The sequence below is a fragment of the Procambarus clarkii genome, chromosome 38 (assembly GCF_040958095.1).
Source record: "Procambarus clarkii isolate CNS0578487 chromosome 38, FALCON_Pclarkii_2.0, whole genome shotgun sequence".
Taxonomy (NCBI): domain Eukaryota; kingdom Metazoa; phylum Arthropoda; class Malacostraca; order Decapoda; family Cambaridae; genus Procambarus; species Procambarus clarkii.
The window spans coordinates 6741510-6752884 of NC_091187.1; the positions used below are offsets into that span (position 1 = coordinate 6741510).

Sequence of the window (11375 nt, forward strand, 5' to 3'; positions counted from 1 at the left end):
GTCCAAACTATTGGACATTGCAAAATTTCACTAAATAATGCGGTATTTTAATTGCCCCCTCTAATTATAGAGATTTTAATCTCTAAACATTTGAGTGTCAAGAACAACTCTCGTGCAGGCCCGCGTTCAGTCCCCGACGTTCAAGCTTTTTTCTATAGTAAATGTCTCTAAAATGAGGCCGTATCTCGCCCTGACCAACTGTTTTTGGCTCAATTGTAACCCATCCAGCAGCAGTCTGCTGGATAGAAGGGCAGTGGGCCTGATAAAAATAAAAAAAAAATAAACATAAATTGTTAGACTAGCTCTTTACATATGCTAGTTGTTTAATTTATTAACTGCTACTAATGCGATGATGATGCAAGAGGAGCCAGTACACATCTATGGATCAACCAATAAAAGCAGCAGACTTCTAGATGTTACTACTGCTCGGCTTAGCCCCCCCCCCCCCCCCCCGTAGCAAGATGGGAATAGGGGTGGGGGGGGGGGCTGCATTAATAAAATGAAATAAAACTAACATTCAATTATATATTCTCAAACTTATGCAAAAAAAAACTTTACAATCACATTTGCAAAACTTGCACAAATTAATTTTGGCAATTTCGTTTACCCATTATTTGTTTGTTTTTTTTGCTTGAGCCAAAAATGAATTGTTGGGTTCATTACCAGAGTCCATTTCCCACCGTGGTAACCCTTCCCACTACCCGCCCCACATGATGGGATTCACAATAAATGAACTAAACTAGCATTCAATTATATTCTCAACAAACTTATGCAACGGGATACAATTACATTAGCAAGCTAACACAAATTCATTGAGCAAGTTTAACTATTCGCATACTTTGCGTCATTATATAATGGAATACGAAAAGGAAATTCGCAGAATTCAGAGATAACACCATCAATGGAGTCCAAGAAATACGCTTGTACTTCATTCATAATGATGCGCTGCCAGGAATCTTAGCAAAGTAACCAAAATATTTGCTTACTGTATGTATGTGCAGGATGCACATGACTCTCCGGTTAGGCGGTTGTGGAGTGAGACCAGCAACTGCAGACTTCCCATAGTCGTAAAAATGCCTTGCATAGAGACCGTTGCAAGCCTCTTGTTGAATCACTTAGGGTGCATATATGTGTGTGTGTGTGTGTGTGTGTGTGTGTGTAACGAGCTTTCAAGAGATTGTCACTTACATAGCTAAACAATATGTAGGGTTCAGTTTCCAAATCAATTATGCGGCTCTCGAACCCTTTTCCCCCGCTACATGCGGGAGATCCCTTTTATTTTCAGCTAAAATATGCATTATATTCAGGGGGGTTCGCCGTGTCATAGCACAACCAAAAGCCCAATATACTCCCCTAAACTTTCCCTATACGTCAACTTTTCCGTTGTACGTCAGGCTGTGAGCAGCCGCGTCCAACAGCCTGGTTGATCAGTCCGGCAACCAGGAGGCCTGGTCGACGACCGGGCCGCGGGGATGCTAAGCCCCGGAAGCACCTCAAGGTAACCTCAAGGTATCCCATCTAAATTTAAAAAAAATCCATTTCCAATACCCAATATATATATATATATATATATATATATATATATATATATATATATATATATATATATATATATATATATATATATATATATATATATATATATATACTGCCCCTCCCCCACCCACTCAACCCCCACCCCACCCCCAGGAATAGGCCTGATTTGTTCAAGCCAAAGCCCAATTCACCCGAGTTTTCTCTATCTCATCTAAAATAACGTTCATTTCCAATGCCCATTATCCAGCCACCACATATTCCCCATTCCCAAGACCATTTCATAGTGTTAGTGCTGTGACCATCTACCTAATTTCATCCCAATTAATGACAATTCCCCATTAAATATTGGCAAAAATATGCCAAATCATATCACAGCCAAAGCCCATTTCACCCAAGTTTTACCTATCCTATATAAATTGAATGTGCATTTTCAATATCTAATATCCAGGTGCCCTATTCCCAAGACCATTTCATAGCGCAGTGTCCATCCAGCTGTTTCCAAATATCCAGATGTGTTCATATATCTTCAATCCTACGAAACCAGACCTAACCTAACACACAGCTAAGGCCAAATTTATCCCAATTTAATCCAATTTCCACCTAATTTGATCCAATTTATTCAAATTTAATCCAATTCCCGCCAAATTTACCCGAGTTTGCCATTTCATAGCACAACCGAAGCCCCAATTTGACCAAGTTTCACCTATCCCAATTAAATTTAATGTGAATCTTCAATATCAGGTCGCCCCCCAATGTCACAGCCTATTCCCAAAGACCATTTCATAGTAATAGTGCAGTGTTCATCCAGCCATTTCCATGTTCCAGATGTGTTTATATATCATCAAACCTACCAAAAGCAGACCTAACCCAATACGGCTAAGGCCAAATTTAACCAAATTTTCCCCAATTTAAGATAATTTCCACCTAATTTGCCACAATTTTATCCAATTTCCACCAAATTTTACCATAGTTCACCTTATCATAGCACAGCCAAAGCCCCAGTTTGTCCAAGTTTCACCCATTCCATATAACTTTTATGTGTATTTCCAGTATCCAATATCCAGTGGTCGATGTCATACTTCATTCCCAGAGACCATTTCATAGTGATAGTGTAGGGCCTGACGAGCCACTTCCAATATACAGATGCGTTTATATACATCAATCCTACCTAAAAACCAGACCCAACCCTAACATGGCTAAGACCAAATTTAACCAAATGTATCACAATTTAAGACAATTTCTACCTAATTTGCCCCAATTTATCCAAATTTAAGACATTTTCTACCAAATTTACCCGATTTTACGTATTATAGCAAGGTCAATGCCCAATTTTCCCCCCAAGTTTCGCCTATTCCATACACTGCAAATTTAAGGCGCATTTTCAATATGCAGTCCAATAATCTCGACTGTTTTCTTTCTTTTTATTTGTTAGTTATGGATCTTTGTTAAATATTGTATTTTATATTCTTAGAAAAGTATTTGTTTGGATATTAACCCAACCAAACAGTACCCTAACCTGCGTGGATCTTTGCCGAATATTCCTGTCAATGTTGTTTATGGACTCAACAACCCTGAAGCTAACCTGCCTTGACCTGACGTTAATTGTTGCACCTTCTTTTTTTTGGGGGGGGGGGGGGAAAGTGATGTTTTTGCATCAACCCAACCACCCTTGCCCATACCTCTGATACCAAAAATCTTGGTTCCATATATGGTATCTTATTCTTGGGACACAGCCAATCCATCCCAACCTAACCTCTATTAACTATGGGTTTAATGACCATTTTTCTCTACATCAGTTCAAACACAACCCAACCTCATATAAATGGATCTGAACTCCATTTGTACACATGTTCTTAGGAAACATGATAAGATTCGCCATATCTCTATCATTAAATAATAAAAATTTTCCTTAACCTAGCCTATAATCCCCCCCCCCCCCCCAATTGGGACAAATTTGGGTTATATTAAGCTAATGTGAAAATATATTCCTACTTTAATTCTTTAATATCCATAATTTGCCAGAATTTCGAGGGGGGGGGGGGATTATAGGCTAGGTTAAGGAAAATTTTTATTATTTAATGATAGAGATATGGCGAATCTTATCATGTTTCCTAAGAACATGTGTACAAATGGAGTTCAGATCCATTTATATGAGCTTGGGTTGTGTTTGAACTGATGTAGAGAAAAATGGTCATTAAACCAATAGTTAATAGAGGTTAGGTTGGGATGGATTGGCTGTGTCCCAAGAATAAGATACCATATATGGAACCAAGATTTTTGGTATCAGAGGTATGGGCAAGGGTGGTTGGGTTGATGCAAAAACATCACTTTCCCCCCCCCAAAAAAAAAAGAAGGTGCAACAATTAACGTCAGGTCAAGGCAGGTTAGCTTCAGGGTTGTTGAGTCCATAAACAACATTGACAGGAATATTCGGCAAAGATCCACGCAGGTTAGGGTACTGGGTGGTTGGGTTAATATCCAAACAAATACTTTTCTAAGAATATAAAATACAATATTTAACAAAGATCCATAACTAACAAATAAAAAAAAAGAAAACAGTCGAGATTATTGGACTGCATATTGAAAATGCGCCTTAAATTTGCAGTGTATGGAATAGGCGAAACTTGGGGGGAAAATTGGGCATTGACCTTGCTATAATACGTAAAATCGGGTAAATTTGGTAGAAAATGTCTTAAATTTGGATAAATTGGGGCAAATTAGGTAGAAATTGTCTTAAATTGTGATACATTTGGTTAAATTTGGTCTTAGCCATGTTAGGGTTGGGTCTGGTTTTTAGGTAGGATTGATGTATATAAACGCATCTGTATATTGGAAGTGGCTCGTCAGGCCCTACACTATCACTATGAAATGGTCTCTGGGAATGAAGTATGACATCGACCACTGGATATTGGATACTGGAAATACACATAAAAGTTATATGGAATGGGTGAAACTTGGACAAACTGGGGCTTTGGCTGTGCTATGATAAGGTGAACTATGGTAAAATTTGGTGGAAATTGGATAAAATTGTGGCAAATTAGGTGGAAATTATCTTAAATTGGGGAAAATTTGGTTAAATTTGGCCTTAGCCGTATTGGGTTAGGTCTGCTTTTGGTAGGTTTGATGATATATAAACACATCTGGAACATGGAAATGGCTGGATGAACACTGCACTATTACTATGAAATGGTCTTTGGGAATAGGCTGTGACATTGGGGGGCGACCTGATATTGAAGATTCACATTAAATTTAATTGGGATAGGTGAAACTTGGTCAAATTGGGGCTTTGGTTGTGCTATGAAATGGCAAACTCGGGTAAATTTGGCGGGAATTGGATTAAATTTGAATAAATTGGATCAAATTAGGTGGAAATTGGATTAAATTGGGATAAATTTGGCCTTAGCTGTGTGTTAGGTTAGGTCTGGTTTCGTAGGATTGAAGATATATGAACACATCTGGATATTTGGAAACAGCTGGATGGACACTGCGCTATGAAATGGTCTTGGGAATAGGGCACCTGGATATTAGATATTGAAAATGCACATTCAATTTATATAGGATAGGTAAAACTTGGGTGAAATGGGCTTTGGCTGTGATATGATTTGGCATATTTTTGCCAATATTTAATGGGGAATTGTCATTAATTGGGATGAAATTAGGTAGATGGCCACAGCACTAACACTATGAAATGGTCTTGGGAATGGGGAATATGTGGTGGCTGGATAATGGGCATTGGAAATGAACGTTATTTTAGATGAGACAGAGAAAACTCGGGTGAATTGGGCTTTGGCTTGAACAAATCAGGCCTATTCCTGGGGGTGGGGTGGGGGTTGAGTGGGTGGGGGAGGGGCAGTATATATATATATATATATATATATATATATATATATATATATATATATATATATATATATATATATATATATATATATATATATATATATATATATATATATATATATATATATATATATATATATATATATATATATATATATATATATATATATATATATATATATATATATATATATATAAGGCACAACTCTCCTAAACACGAGAGTGAAGTATACAACTTTAGAACACTTTCCCACCAGGAGACTCGAACCCTAGCCAGCACAGAAGCCTTCCAGCAACTGGCATAACAGGTACGCCTTAACCCTCTCCACCACCTGCTCAGACCCTTAAAAGAGATGGTAATTTCGGAGTATTTAAATACACCAAAGATCAACACCTCCCAAGAGCACTAGAGCAAGTGAGGGGTCATTTAGACGTTAATTTCATCAAGTCCCTGTTAATATGGGAAGACACAGTGTCTATGCTTAAGGCACAACTCTCCTAAACACGAGAGTGAAGTATACAACTTTAGAACACTTTCCCACCAGGAGACTCGAACCCTAGCCAGCACAGAAGCCTTCCAGCAACTGGCATAACAGGTACGCCTTAACCCTCTCCACCACCTGCTCAGACCCTTAAAAGAGATGGTAATTTCGGAGTATTTAAATACACCAAAGATGCTGGCTAGGGTTCGAGTCTCCTGGTGGGAAAGTGTTCTAAAGTTGTATACTTCACTCTCGTGTTTAGGAGAGTTGTGCCTTAAGCATAGACACTGTGTCTTCCCATATTAACAGGGACTTGATGAAATTAACGTCTAAATGACCCCTCACTTGCTCTAGTGCTCTTGGGAGGTGTTGATCTTTGGTGTATTTAAATACTCCGAAATTACCATCTCTTTTAAGGGTCTGAGCAGGTGGTGGAGAGGGTTAAGGCGTACCTGTTATGCCAGTTGCTGGAAGGCTTCTGTGCTGGCTAGGGTTCGAGTCTCCTGGTGGGAAAGTGTTCTAAAGTTGTATATATATATATATATATATATATATATATATATATATATATATATATATATATATATATATATATATATATATATATATATATATATATATATATATATATATATTGGGTATTGGAAATGCATTTTTTTTAAATTTAGATGGGATACCTTGAGGTTACCTTGAGGTGCTTCCGGGGCTTAGCGTCCCCGCGGCCCGGTCGTTGACCAGGCCTCCTGGTTGCCGGACTGATCAACCAGGCTGTTGGACGTGGCTGCTCGCAGCCTGACGTACAACGGAAAAGTTGACGTATAGGGAAAGTTTAGGGGAGTATATTGGGCTTTTGGTTGTGCTATGACACGGCAAACCCCCCTGAATATAATGCATATTTTAGCTGAAAATAAAAGGGATCTCCCGCATGTAGCGGGGGAAAAGGGTTCGAGAGCCGCATAATTGATTTGGAAACTGAACCCTACATATTGTTTAGCTATGTAAGTGACAATCTCTTGAAAGCTCGTTACACACACACACACACACACACACACACACACACACACATATATGCACCCTAAGTGATTCAACAAGAGGCTTGCAACGGTCTCTATGCAAGGCATTTTTACGACTATGGGAAGTCTGCAGTTGCTGGTCTCACTCCACAACCGCCTAACCGGAGAGTCATGTGCATCCTGCACATACATACAGTAAGCAAATATTTTGGTTACTTTGCTAAGATTCCTGGCAGCGCATCATTATGAATGAAGTACAAGCGTATTTCTTGGACTCCATTGATGGTGTTATCTCTGAATTCTGCGAATTTCCTTTTCGTATTCCATTATATAATGACGCAAAGTATGCGAATAGTTAAACTTGCTCAATGAATTTGTGTTAGCTTGCTAATGTAATTGTATGGGGGTTGCATAAGTTTGTTGAGAATATAATTGAATGCTAGTTTAGTTCATTTATTGTGAATCCCATCATGTGGGGCGGGTAGTGGGAAGGGTTACCACGGTGGGAAATGGACTCTGGTAATGAACCCAACAATTCATTTTTGGCTCAAGCAAAAAAAACAAACAAATAATGGGTAAACGAAATTGCCAAAATTAATTTGTGCAAGTTTTGCAAATGTGATTGTAAAGTTTTTTTTTGCATAAGTTTGAGAATATATAATTGAATGTTAGTTTTATTTCATTTTATTAATGCAGCCCCCCCCACCCCTATTCCCATCTTGCTACTTTTAAGCCGAGCAGTAGTAACATCTAGAAGTCTGCTGCTTTTATTGGTTGATCCATAGATGTGTACTGGCTCCTCTTGCATCATCATCGCATTAGTAGCAGTTAATAAATTAAACAACTAGCATATGTAAAGAGCTAGTCTAACAATTTATGTTTATTTTTTTTTTATTTTTATCAGGCCCACTGCCCTTCTATCCAGCAGACTGCTGCTGGATGGGTTACAATTGAGCCAAAAACAGTTGGTCAGGGCGAGATACGGCCTCATTTTAGAGACATTTACTATAGAAAAAAGCTTGAACGTAGGGGACTGAACGCGGGCCTGCACGAGAGTTGTTCTTGACACTCAAATGTTTAGAGATTAAAATCTCAATAATTAGAGGGGGCAATTAAAATACCGCATTATTTAGTGAAATTTTGCAATGTCCAATAGCTTGGACGTTGGGGAACTGAGTCAGGACTTGCACGAAGGTTACTCTGAAAACCTTAAAAAAAAAAATTTGTAGGCCAGAGTTTTGAAAACATTGGCAACCTTTTGATACAGAATGAAACTCTTAAACAATAACATATATCTTGAAGAATAAATCTTCCTCTATGAGATATATCTTTTAGTTAGTTTAAAAGTTTGCATTTATTGTAATGATGATGCCTTCCTAACATGGCTCATTAAAATAATTTTTTGTTTATGAAATCGTGTAAGTATTTATGCAATATTTATTATAAAACAATAATAATACGCAGTGGCATATCATTTTTATAAAGAGGCTTTATAAGGTAAATATAATAGCAATGCGAAAATCTTTCTATCTGACGTATTTTTATTTTAAATAAATACACTTTGGCGAAAAACATGTCTATTGCCCGCGTGAGCGACTTGGGGTGGACTCTTGCAGATTCTATGTATTTTAATCTCTAAACATTTGAGTGCCAAGAACCACTCTCGTGCAGGCCCGCATTCAGTTCTCGACGTTCAAGCTTTTGCTATAGTAAATGTCTCTAAAAATGAGGCCGTATCTCGCCTTGACCAACTGTTTTTGGCTCAATTGTAACCCATCCAGCCGCAGTCTGTGCAGTCTGCTGGGCAGGACCCAGTGCAGGTTTGGAAGGCTTTGGAAATTAAAGCACCGTAAGATTGTTCAAGTCTAGGGGGGACTAAGCATTTTTTTTTGTGTGAATGTGCAAAGCCCGTGTTTATTTGTGTAAGTTAAAAATTTAGTTTTTGTTTGTGTATAAGAGTTTAGCAATGTGTTTAAGTAAGATTGTGCAACTGTTTTAAGTTTAGGGGGGACTAAGTATTTTGCGCGAATGTGAGAGCCCTGGGTTTATTTGTGTAAGTTAAAAATTGAGTTTTTGTTTGTGTATAAGAGTTTAGCAATGTGTTTAAGTAAGATTGTGCAACTGTTTTAAGTTTAGGGGGGACTAAGTATTTTGCGCGAATGTGAAAGCCCTGGGTTTATTTGTGTAAGTTAAAAATTTAGTTTTTGTTTGTGTATAAGAGTTTAGCAATGTGTTTAAGTAAGATTGTGCAACTGTTTTAAGTTTAGGGGGACTAAGTATTTTGCGCGAATGTGAAAGCCCTGGGTTTATTTGTGTAAGTTAAAAATTGAGTTTTTGTTTGTGTATAAGAGTTTAGCAATGTGTTTAAGTAAGATTGTGCAACTGTTTTAAGTTTAGGGGGGACTAAGTATTTTGCGCGAATGTGAAAGCCCTGGGTTTATTTGTGTAAGTTAAAAATTGAGTTTTTGTTTGTGTATAAGAGTTTAGCAATGTGTTTAAGTAAGATTGTGCAACTGTTTTAAGTTTAGGGGGGACTAAGTATTTTGCGCAAATGTGAAAGCCCTGGGTTTATTTGTGTAAGTTAAAAATTGAGTTTTTGTTTGTGTATAAGAGTTTAGCAATGTGTTTAAGTAAGATTGTGCAACTGTTTTAAGTTTAGGGGGGACTAAGTATTTTGCGCGAATGTGAAAGCCCTGGGTTTATTTGTGTAAGTTAAAAATTGAGTTTTTGTTTGTGTATAAGAGTTTAGCAATGTGTTTAAGTAAGATTGTGCAACTGTTTTAAGTTTAGGGGGGACTAAGTATTTTGCGCGAATGTGAAAGCCCTGGGTTTATTTGTGTAAGTTAAAAAAAAAAAAATGAGTTTGTTTAAGCATGTGCTATAATTAAAAAACTTCTAAAGTGATGACTAATGCCAAAATGAATTCATCTTTTCACTTTTTGAAAGGTGGAGGTGTAACATTTTCTGAAAACCTTTGCGCTTGATATACCACGGCACTGACATAAACCACTCAACTACTTTCCTTTATAGTATATTTATGAGTGTCAAATTAATGTTTGGAGTGTCAAACTCCAACACAATATGGATGAGGCCCCACTATTTAAACTTCTCTTCGTATTCTATGAAATATCACAGGTATTGTTAATGCTTGTAACGTTTATTACAAAAGATAGACGTACATTTGATGCTATTTTTCATATTAAAATCTAATTTGAGGCCCGAAAAATATATCTATAAAATCTATAAACAGGTTAGAACCATACAAATGCAAGTATGCCTTTTTCACCAGTATTCAACTGAATACCACAGAAAATGGAATCTTTACTTTAGCTACAGAAAACGGAGCAAAGCCGAGGGGGGATGACTGGAATAAACAGTTTCCAACCTGACTCTTCCCGCACATAAACATGTCTTTCTTGACCTCATTTCAAATTATATAGAGTACTGAAAGCTCATTTTCCATAGCAAATATACTAAGGAACTCATTTTACGACTAGAACGCAAACTAGGACCCCTCATTCAGATTCAAAACAGGAGAATTATTGACTGAACATTTCCCCACTATCAAGCACACAGGACTCTTTAAAGCTATCTTAACTTCTTTAAAACCCCAATATGACCCATCTCACATGCAGATCCTGTTCTATGACTCGCCCTTCATGTCAATGTACCCCACAGTATCATGCAAATTCAAGATAAGGCTTACTACACCTATATATCCAAAATGGTCTTTGTAAGGAATCTTGACCCCCCCTTGTATGCTTGACCCCCACTAGGGTTATCCACCTCTGACCATTACAGAAAATGGAGCTGTGCCCAAGGACTCCCTATACTATTCAGTCATAGCCTCATTAAAGTACTCCAAAAACTTCTATATTCGCTTTCAACTGCGTTTCTTGGTTTGAATCTATTGAACATTCACCCTCTGATCCATTCAAAAGTAAGGGCCCCCAAATTGATACCGTAGTACTCTCGTAACACCCCCGGGACAAATCGTGCATTTTTGCTCATGCCATTAAAATACTCCAAAAACGTTTATATGCCTTTCACCAGTGTATTTTTTGGTTTCCAACTATTGAACATTCATCCTCGGTACCTCTCATAAGTAGAGACCCCCTTCTTGAGGCCCTAGACTCATCTTAAAGCAAGGCGACAAAAAGTAAAAAAAAACAGGTTTGGATAGGGCACCAGTTCCTCAGGTACCCCATGGGTGGTGGTCCCCCCGGGACCCCAGGGGGGACCACCACCCCACCACCGCCAGCCAGCCAGGAGCGCGCTGACTGTGCCCTAACCTAACCACCTAAAACAAGAGGGATGGACGATCTGGCCCGACAGGGTCAAGTCGGCATGGAAGTGCCCAACCGTTTCTGAAATTTTTTTACCTCAATCTGTCTCCTTATTCACTACTTGTAGCCACGTGAACCCTGTGTAGCCACGTGAACCCTGTGTAGCCGCGTGAACCCTGTGTAGCCGCGTGAACCCTGTGTAGCCGCGTGATCCCTGT

At 38.3% G+C, this 11375-nt stretch overlaps 1 protein-coding gene and 1 long non-coding RNA gene across 2 annotated transcripts in view; one reads left to right on the forward strand and one right to left on the reverse strand.

Moving 5' to 3' along the window:
- LOC138372375 (uncharacterized) overlaps positions 1-11375 on the forward strand; it is a 311387-nt gene that overhangs the window by 250653 nt on the left and 49359 nt on the right. The window lies entirely within an intron of this gene.
- The window catches only part of LOC138372374 (tripartite motif-containing protein 5-like), a 35043-nt gene that overhangs the window by 16384 nt on the left and 7284 nt on the right, over positions 1-11375 (reverse strand). The window lies entirely within an intron of this gene.